The sequence below is a fragment of the Fundulus heteroclitus genome, chromosome 9 (assembly GCF_011125445.2).
Source record: "Fundulus heteroclitus isolate FHET01 chromosome 9, MU-UCD_Fhet_4.1, whole genome shotgun sequence".
Classification (NCBI taxonomy): Eukaryota; Metazoa; Chordata; class Actinopteri; order Cyprinodontiformes; family Fundulidae; genus Fundulus; species Fundulus heteroclitus.
This window is the reverse complement of record NC_046369.1, coordinates 28,619,451-28,628,813: the sequence shown is the minus strand read 5'-3', so window position 1 is coordinate 28,628,813 and position 9,363 is coordinate 28,619,451.

The following is a 9,363-nucleotide window of genomic DNA, read 5'->3' as shown; positions in this document are numbered from 1 at the left end:
ACAATGCCTTCACCCCTGCAGATTAGCTTTTCAGTTTGACTTACTTTTGTTTAAAAGTTTTGGAAACACTTTTGGTTCAATCTTCTAGTGTTTCTACAGTTTTTTAATAGTCTGATTTGGATCATTGATCCGTATTAATAAGGTATGAATAGGGGGAGCAATCTTTAATTTATACAAAAGGAATAGTTTTTGAGATTCTCTATCTCTATCAAGTTATTGGAAATGATATACCATTTGGCCTTTTCCTAGCTGGTACTGTTATCTGGTTTGTTTTGAAAATGCTGAATCTGGTTTTGACTTTTTGTTTTAAGGACCATAACACATTAAAGAAAAAACATTATTTGAGATTATTTGATCGAGGCAGTCTGCCAGTGTGAATCCTTAGGAAAATGGAGGAATTGCAAGATTATTCCCATTTATGCACTGAAGCTTTGCTTTCAGATTTTGACCCAGTGATCACAGATCACAGCCGAACAAAGCTAAATTAGCCCATTACAGTATCTAGCCAATCGCTGCACATCTAAAGTGCTTGTTTATGTACCACAGTAGAATCTGCATTACTCATTACAACCACAAGATGGCAGAGTAATTTGGGCAAACCAGATGGGAGAGTGGAGATTGGTCAATATTGGTCATTAACTTTCCTCAGATCTGTTTTAAAGGATTTTATGGTAGCTACAAGCTCATTTAACACAAAATATTCAGCATTCATCACTCCATGAAATGCCTCTGCGTTTGTTGGGGGTATTAAGTAAATGATAAGATCACAGAACTCTAGTTCACATAGCAATTACATGATGGTGGTGCACTCAGTTTGCAGAATCTGCTTTCCTTCCCATACTTCAACAATCTCTGCATTTGCTAACACATTTTTTCCTCATTTGGAAAGGATTCAGTTTGCTTCTTCTGTTGATGTAGCCACACTGAAAAGAAATAAATACAAGTAACTAAATCAAGAAGTGAGTAATTTTTTTTTACTTACCTCAAAGGGGGCCTAAACTAACATATCACCAAGGATGTGATAACAAGGGAGGATCGGATCAAAAGCCAACCAGCTAGATTCTGGGTAAACTGGAGGTAATGCAGAGAGCTGGAGCCTAGATACACAGGACAAACAATCATACTTGTGCACACATCAAAGGGTAATTTAGAATGACCAATTGACAATTCACAATGACTAAGTCATGTTTTTTAACTTTGAGAGGAAGTCAGAGTACCTGGAGAGAACCCACGCCTGAGCAGGGAGAGCATGCAAACTTGGAGTTGGACCTTACTCCTGCAAGGCAATGTAAATAAAGTTTGAAAATATTCCAAAAGTTTTTGAAGACGTGTGTCGTTGTTTCCCATGTGGACCACATTCAGATAAGGGATCTGCATGCTTTGTATCTCATGGATCAGATACTTCCACATCATCTGTCAGTCTGGACTCGCTCTGCACCCATGTGACAAAATCCAAGTGCCTGTGGTGTGTAAACGACTGACAGTAGATGCATCCCACACATTTCCCACGCAATTCCTAGATTGATCAGTGAGGGGCTGCTGACATTAAAAGGTCATACAGCTACGTCCTTACAAACGGAGACAGAAAGGCATTACTCATACACCCACCTTGTATGTCAGCGTTGTTGATCATGCAAAGCAGCCCCCAGTGTGAAATTCTGGTGGGAGTTTCAGTTCCACCGCAGAAGAAGTTCAGGATGTACACATACAATTTGTGTGAAGCAAAACCAGAATCTCTGACTTTGTTCTATCAGACAACAAATAGATGAGTGCGTGCTGCTCTCAAAGCTGAAGAAAACAGAACCAAGCAAACACAAACAAACTCACCTCCCCTATCCCTTTGGTAGAAATCAGTGTAGTGTCTTTGTGATGACAAGTCTTATACAAATTCAGCACACATCCTAGCATGCCATTTCGGGGCGTATTTTTAACCTTGTGCCGCTGTTGGTCAGATTGAATCATGCGAACAAATAAGAAAGTCTGTGTTTCTACTCATTACTCTTAGCTGAGCTTTTGGAGCCTGCAAGAAATCCACTGTTCACACCTTTTACGTCTTAATTCTCAAAGCTTAAAAGAAGGAAGTGACTTCTCTTTGACAACAAGACCGTGGAGGTGTCAACTTCTCCTGGTCTTCCAACAATCCAACGCATCATTTGCAGGTTTTGCACCCCCTGCCAACTGGGAGCCATATCCACTAGAAGTCCAACGTATACAATCACCAGTGTCTGAGCATTCCAGGTTTTCTTACTTTTAAAAAAAAAAAAAAAAAAACATTTTTGGAAACAGTGAATTCTTCGATTCAGCTTGTTGGTGAGATTATTTTAATATTAGTTGAAGCAGCTGCAGAGCCTCGTGTAAACAGGGACCCAGATATGCTGCCACCATTACAATCAAGCCCCACAAGCTCACCATGGAAGTTTTGTACACACTAAAAACAGTCAGGGGCTAAGAACCCTTTTCAAGGCTTCACAGAGACGTTCCACGTTCAGGTGGGCTTTGAATGTTATGAAGCGATTCTAGTCCCGTGTGAAGGGTTCTTACAGCCAGGATGTTACCCTGCAGAATAATTACCTATGATGCTTTATGTAACGGTCTAATTGTTTTGATGTTTTCCTCTAGATAATAACGTATTGGATGCAGCAGAATCTTAAACAGAAGGTCATTTGTAGAGGCAAATACCTGAGTGTCATTTTCAATTTCAAAGAAGTTTCATAAAAACATAAAACCAGAATACCCTCCAACCAGTCCTTTGCTTAACTTTTCAGGTTGTGCAACAGCCTTCAGTAAAATATTTGATGTCTTGTAGAACATGCAACCTATTGCACTTTACTTCTAAAGCCGGAGGGAAAGTGATTGTACAAGTCAGTCGAAGAATGCTTCAATTTTACAAAAATATTATGTTTTTGGAAGAAAATTAAGTTGTTTTTCTTTTGAATGGTTTGCAGCCATTAATAACTCTCTCAAAATCAAGAGCCAAAAAATGCTTGTAAAATTCTTTGTTGAAACAAAGATCACATTTCAGGAGGAAAATGTTTCTGAAGTCTTCAAAACAACGACTAACACTGTCTTTCAGCTCCAAGATGGGAATATTGCAAACTACCTCCATGTCCAAGAAGACCACTTAGCAATAAGTAACTTGTTTTACTGTCTTAGTATTTCTCTATGTGCTATTGTAAAAAGGAAGATAAAACAGCAGCTATATTTACAAATTAATAGCATTTACAATATAAATAGTTACGTTATGGTCAAGTTTCCTGATATTGTGCATTTAGGAGCAACACTTACAGATGTACCCTTGCATGAGGCTCCTAACTAAGAACCCTATTTAAAATAGTCATTTCAACCTAGTATTTAAATCTTCCAGATTTTATTTGTAAAAATATCAAAAGCAGGATATATTTACAAGAGCAAAAAGAGAATGCTTTACTTTCGCTTCCCTCAGACTGAAAGTGTTGATGTATAACTCAGACAGGTGCTACCTGTTTGGTCTACCACCAGATTTATATCACTCTGCACATGCTCTGCATCACAAACCACTCATCTGCCATGCAATTTCTAGCAATACCCGACCATGAAAGGCATCTTGCAGCACGACATCATTTTACATTTTGTTTCTGTGTCAGTGTGGTATAACCATAGTCTGCTGTAGAGGATGTGCGCGTGTATAACTAAGGAAAAGGTGAGTAAACGCTAACAAATGTTATCTGTCACTGGAGAATAAGAGAGGTCTGACTATTTACTAGTATGCTGGTTGCAATTATTCGCCTTCGAGGTTACTGAGATTTGTTGTAGTTCTGTGAATTTGCACAGGTAGTACTGTACACCTGCTGCATTGTATACCAGCTCTAGACTAGCCTCAGTTATGTTTTGCGATTTTACCTATTTGTTTATGAACATTATTAAGAACTCTAATTGGATATTGTAATCAATAATATGTTATTTTAGTCAAAGGTACGCAGCAACAAAAAATGTTTCAAAAGCTCTTGAGCTCTCCTTCGAAGGGGGAGAGGGGTGATGTGCGGTTCTTGTTCAGCAAAAAGGCTCAACCATTGGGTCCGACATGCGTTCAAACATGGGAGGTGTGGAGGTTTCAATTGAGAGCTGTAGTAGGTCTCTTCAATGGGGCAGTTCTCAAATGATTCATATTTTTCCCGAGATAGCTGATTTGCCGGATGGTCGGACACGTCTCCGCAGAGACACACAAAGAAGATCACTCTGAGAGAAACATTGACTTGACCCATGAGATGAAGCGGAAGACCAGCAAGAAAACCACCACAACCGCTTCTAGTCGTCACAAATGCATGTATTTAGCTGGTATTTATACACACTGTGACTTTTACTGCTCGTGAAAAAGTTGTCGTGGGGGAGCGGAGCTTGACCACCACTCTCTTGCTGCATCATTGTGACTACTGTTGTAATTGAGAAAAAAAAACTATTTTGTGTAGAATTTTTTTACATTTTCACCACAGTTTTTTTAGGATTCCAGGAAAAGGGAAATTAAATGAAGTCAAATACAGATGCTTCATTTGATGCGCCGTCAAGACACTACAGGAAAAACATGTTGACCTGCAGAAAAAGGGATGTTTTTTTTCCAAAGTTTCCACAAACTGTCAGAAATGTAGATGAATTAATTTCGAGTACCTCAAACAGTCCATTTTAAATAGGGAATTTATTCATAAGCTAAATCCAAATATTTACTTATGGACTTATCTTTACTCATCAATTGCAATTCTATTTAATACATTGTGCAATAATCCTGAAAGAAGTGACTTCTGCTGCTATTACACCTGAATATATGTCAATACACAGGTACATAAGTCACCATGAATGTACATAAGATGTCCTCTGCCTTATTTCTATTTTGTATTTTTTATTCTTACTTTCTTATCTACTTCTTTTTGATCCACTGTATAAACGAGGACACACTGTATATACCTGATGCACCTTGTCCTACTTTTGGCACCTTCTTCTGATTACTGATTACTGAGCCGATGTGACATGTGAATTTCTCCAATGTGAGATCAATAAAGCCTATTTTATCTTATCAGTATATAGTTACAATAAACTTGTTTTAAAGTGAAGTAATGTGTTGTTCCAATTTGCATTCTACTGCATGCAAATAGTTTCTCGTGATATCATTATAAACCACAAAACAGAGCTTACAACCGAAGGTAGGGCCAAAAATGTGACCTGAAGAATCACAAAAGCAATTAGCAAATAAAAAAGGTGTAATATAAATGTTTGCACAAATTATATGGTAGCAATATAGGACCTACGTATTATGAACAGGTTTGTGCTCAAAGGTGACCTATTATTCTTTCTTTAAATATTTACAATAGGTCTGTGAAAAATTAACACGGCAACAACAGATCTCAAAATAGTTAAGGTGTGGTTGTATTACAAAGCCGTTTTATTGTAATGCATGCTACTTTGGTCACGTCTTGCTGAAATAAGCAAGGTTTATAAACCTGATGTTTTTCTGCTTTAACTGGTTCTGGTTCTTGGAAGGCCTGAGGTTGAATCCTAGTTGTATCAGGAAGGACCTGTTTAAAAACTGTCCAGTCTGTGTGCCCGTTGTAATGACTTGCTGTGGTGGCCCCTGAATAAGGGAGCATCTGAAAGGACTCTTTCTAATCAGTGAAAGAAGAAGACAATGACTGGCATAGTAACATTTCTCAACCCACACACAGTGGTGTATACAAAGGCCACCTTGTTCTGTTTCCTCCCCCATTGAGGAAAATTTGTCTAAAACTGAATTCAGAATTGTGCTGTCATGGCTACAACACCTAACAACCTAACCTAATAAACATAATGAGAGCAGCATATCATGAGCATCAAAAAATACACTTTGAGCCAACTCCTTTTCACACACTTTCTCAAGATTCTTGAAATCTCTTGACAATGTGATGTACTTTGATTACAGGATGTATGTAATTGTCCTTTAAGAGATACTATTCTGGCACTGCACAGACTGGTGAACTTCTTTCCATTGTTATTTCTAAAAGATTCAGTCTGTCCAAGATACGTTTTTTTATGCAGTCTTCTTATGGACCTGTTTACAATTAGGCCAACTAGTAATTACTTGCAAAAAGCTACGCCAGCTGTTTCCTGTTTGTGATACTTTTTGTGATACCTTTTTATAGATGCGTGGCTTCCATCACATTGAATATTGCCTTTTGTGTTTTTGAAAAATAAATTTTCTTAGTTTAGTTGGTCTTAATCTCCAGTCCATAATGCCTGGTGTCCACCAACTTTAAGCTGTATGACTCAGCCAAACTTGACCAGGTTGCTGAGTCCAGCCAACCTGGACTCAGCATGCATGATTGCCTGCTGATGAGGTCAATTCAGCCAATCAGGTTCTACATAGTCCTGCTAATGAATTATTTAATCCTGGTGAATTGCAGCACAACAGGCTTAAGTACTGGAGTACGGGACAGCTTGGTTTACCTATTTGTGCCTGAGTGAACAAAATACAAGCTCGAGGTTTGCAAGTAAATTAATCCTGTTTTTATAAGGAACAAAAGGTGCTTCATCAGCTTAAAAACAGTGTTCAGATCCATTAAAAACAGTGAATGTGTTTCAGTAGAAATACCACAGAGACCAGACCAAGCACTTTCATGTTTTGAATTGTGAAGTGTGAAGGAGAAGGGAAAAAAAACAATAGTGTGGGTGTTGTGCCAAACAGATTGCTCTTAGAATGGAAAGCACCTTCCTTCTTCTCTTGGAGATTCGCTGTTCAGATTTAGTTTCAAAGAAGGAAAAATCTGATTTAGGGAAAAAACCTGAGGCAGAAGCAGACTGATCATAGAGATACTATACCACAATGTGTCTCTGTCAGCATTGGCTTTTGGAAAATTTGTTTATGTCGGTCCAAAACATAAAGATTTTATTTGTTTATATGCAGGTTCGTCACCAATCAGTTTTTGATAGTGCAGTTATAAGCTTAAAAACAGAGGAGCATTATATACCTTTTGTGCATCAAAAATCTGTTTTATTAAATTAATTATGTTATTTTTATTACTCTCAAATACAACTCTATATTTGGGTGATGGGTAAATTATCTTTGTTAGCAAGCCTAAACTGCATTCTTCATTGATCCATTATCTATACTGGGGGTCTACAGCCTTTACGACACAAACAACCAGCTTCTGCTTCCTGGGAACCAGTTCAAGTGGGAGTAGAACAGCAGCTCCCTCACCAAGAAGGCCCCTTCCAATGGCAGCTGAAGACGTTTCACCTTCTGGTGAAGAAGGTGAAGAACTTTCTGCTGAAAGTCTACGCTGCCATCATTGAGTCAGATCTCACATCATCTGTCACAGTCTGTTTTGCTACATCCATGGCCAGGGACAAGACCGAGATACAGTGGCTCGTCCATGCAACGAGGTGCTCAGGCAGTTTCTGGAGAATGAAGGAACTGATGGCATAGACTGGCCTCCATGCTCTCCTAACCTAAATCCATTATAACATCTCTGGGACATGATGTTTAGGTTCATCTGACACCACTAGCTTTCACCTGAGACTGTCCAGGAGCTCAGTGATGCCCTGGGAGGAGATCCCCCAGGACAACATCCATCATCTCATAGGGGGCATGCATGCAAGGGGCCATACAAACTACTGAGTACCATTTTGAGTTACTGCAATAATATTTTAAGGCAAGGCAAGGCAAGGCAAATTTATTTATATAGCACAATTCAGTACAAAGACAATGCAAAGTGCTTTACATGATTAAAATATAGCAAAATAAAACAGAATAAAAGCAAGTAGGAATAAAATATAGATAGAAAATAGAACAAAAAAGTGGTGATTCAGTTAACTAGGACAGTTGAAGGCAATTTTAAACAAATGTGTTTTTAATCTTGATTTAAAGGAACTAAGGTTTTCCACATCTTTACAGTTTTCTGGAAGTTTGTTCCAGATAATTGGAGCATAGGAACTAAATGCTGCTTCTCCATGTTTGGTTCTGGTTCTAGGTATGTGGAGTAGACTGGAGCCAGAAGACCTGAGTGGTCTGGATGGTTTATACGCTGATAACAAGTCTGTGATGTATTTAGGAGCTAAGCCATTTAAGGATTTATAGACTAACAGAAGTATTTTAAAGTCTATTCTCTGAGATACAGGGAGCCAGTGTAAGGACTTTAGAACTGGGGTTATGTGCTCTACTTTCTTAGTCTTGCAGTCCAATTTTAGCCAATTGGACTAGCCTGCAGCAGCAGTTTTTCTGTTTCTGTCCTCTATGGCTTCATATTAAGTCCTCTGTGGGTTGATAATTTTCATCTAATGATGTAGCATCCCCTTGTTCCCAACCCACTACCCGTTCTATAACACTATGGACATCCAGCAGGGTTGTTGTTTTTTTCAATTGAGATCTGTTGTATTTTCAAAGGATTCATTTAATTTTTTTTTTTTTTTTTTTTAGCTGACTATCTTAGAGAGAGCAAATGGAGAGACAAACTATCAATTGTTATTTAGTAACAGTGAAGGAGTATATAAAGCAATTTCATTACTAAATGAAACATTTTCATAGATGCATTCCAGAGTCCATCAGGCGATACAGGAGTAGCGGTCATAAATCCAGAATTCATACTTACTAATAGGAAGGAAACTAAATAAAGGACTATTTTTCTACCCTGCAGAAATTATTGCATTGTTACTTTCAGTAGAGTGGATTTAGGGTGAAAGAGCACTGAAAGTCGTTGCCTGTTAACATTTAAGGTTGTCGTTGTTCAATTTACAAAGAAATCGTTCAGATGGCCATCCTGGTATTCTAAGAGACATCCAGCAAACAATATACCATATTCAAATAATGGGGTTTGTAGTTGTGGTTCTTTGGGTACCAGTACATATATGTGGTGAAATGAAATGGCAGATAAGACGGCGGAACAACAGACAAAACAGAGAGGCAATGATAAAACAGTCACACACGGTTAGAGGCTAAAACCATCACTAAAAGGAACATTAAGAAGAAACGGCAAATAGTGGGAAGACGACATAAAAGGGAGATAACTCTGTAGAATGCAAGGGAATGTAGATGAAGTTAAAACAAGTGCTGAAAAAAAATAAGTAAAAGGATAATAACTAAACTATGGCTGGGACTTAATGCAACATTATATACAATAAAACCTAACACTAATGTAAAGGTACGCACCAAAACATGCATAGGGCACAGCAAGAATATGACAAGACCTCGTTAGCCATTGTACTAAACAAACAGAAATGTTTAGGAAAAAATAATGCAAAAAAGAAAGGCAAAATGTGAAAACCAATCGGAGAATGACAGCAATGAAGTCTGAATGATTGCAAGTGACAAAATTGAGAAATTTCTAGAGTCATGACTACTTTGCTAGTTTGTGTGTGAATAAATGG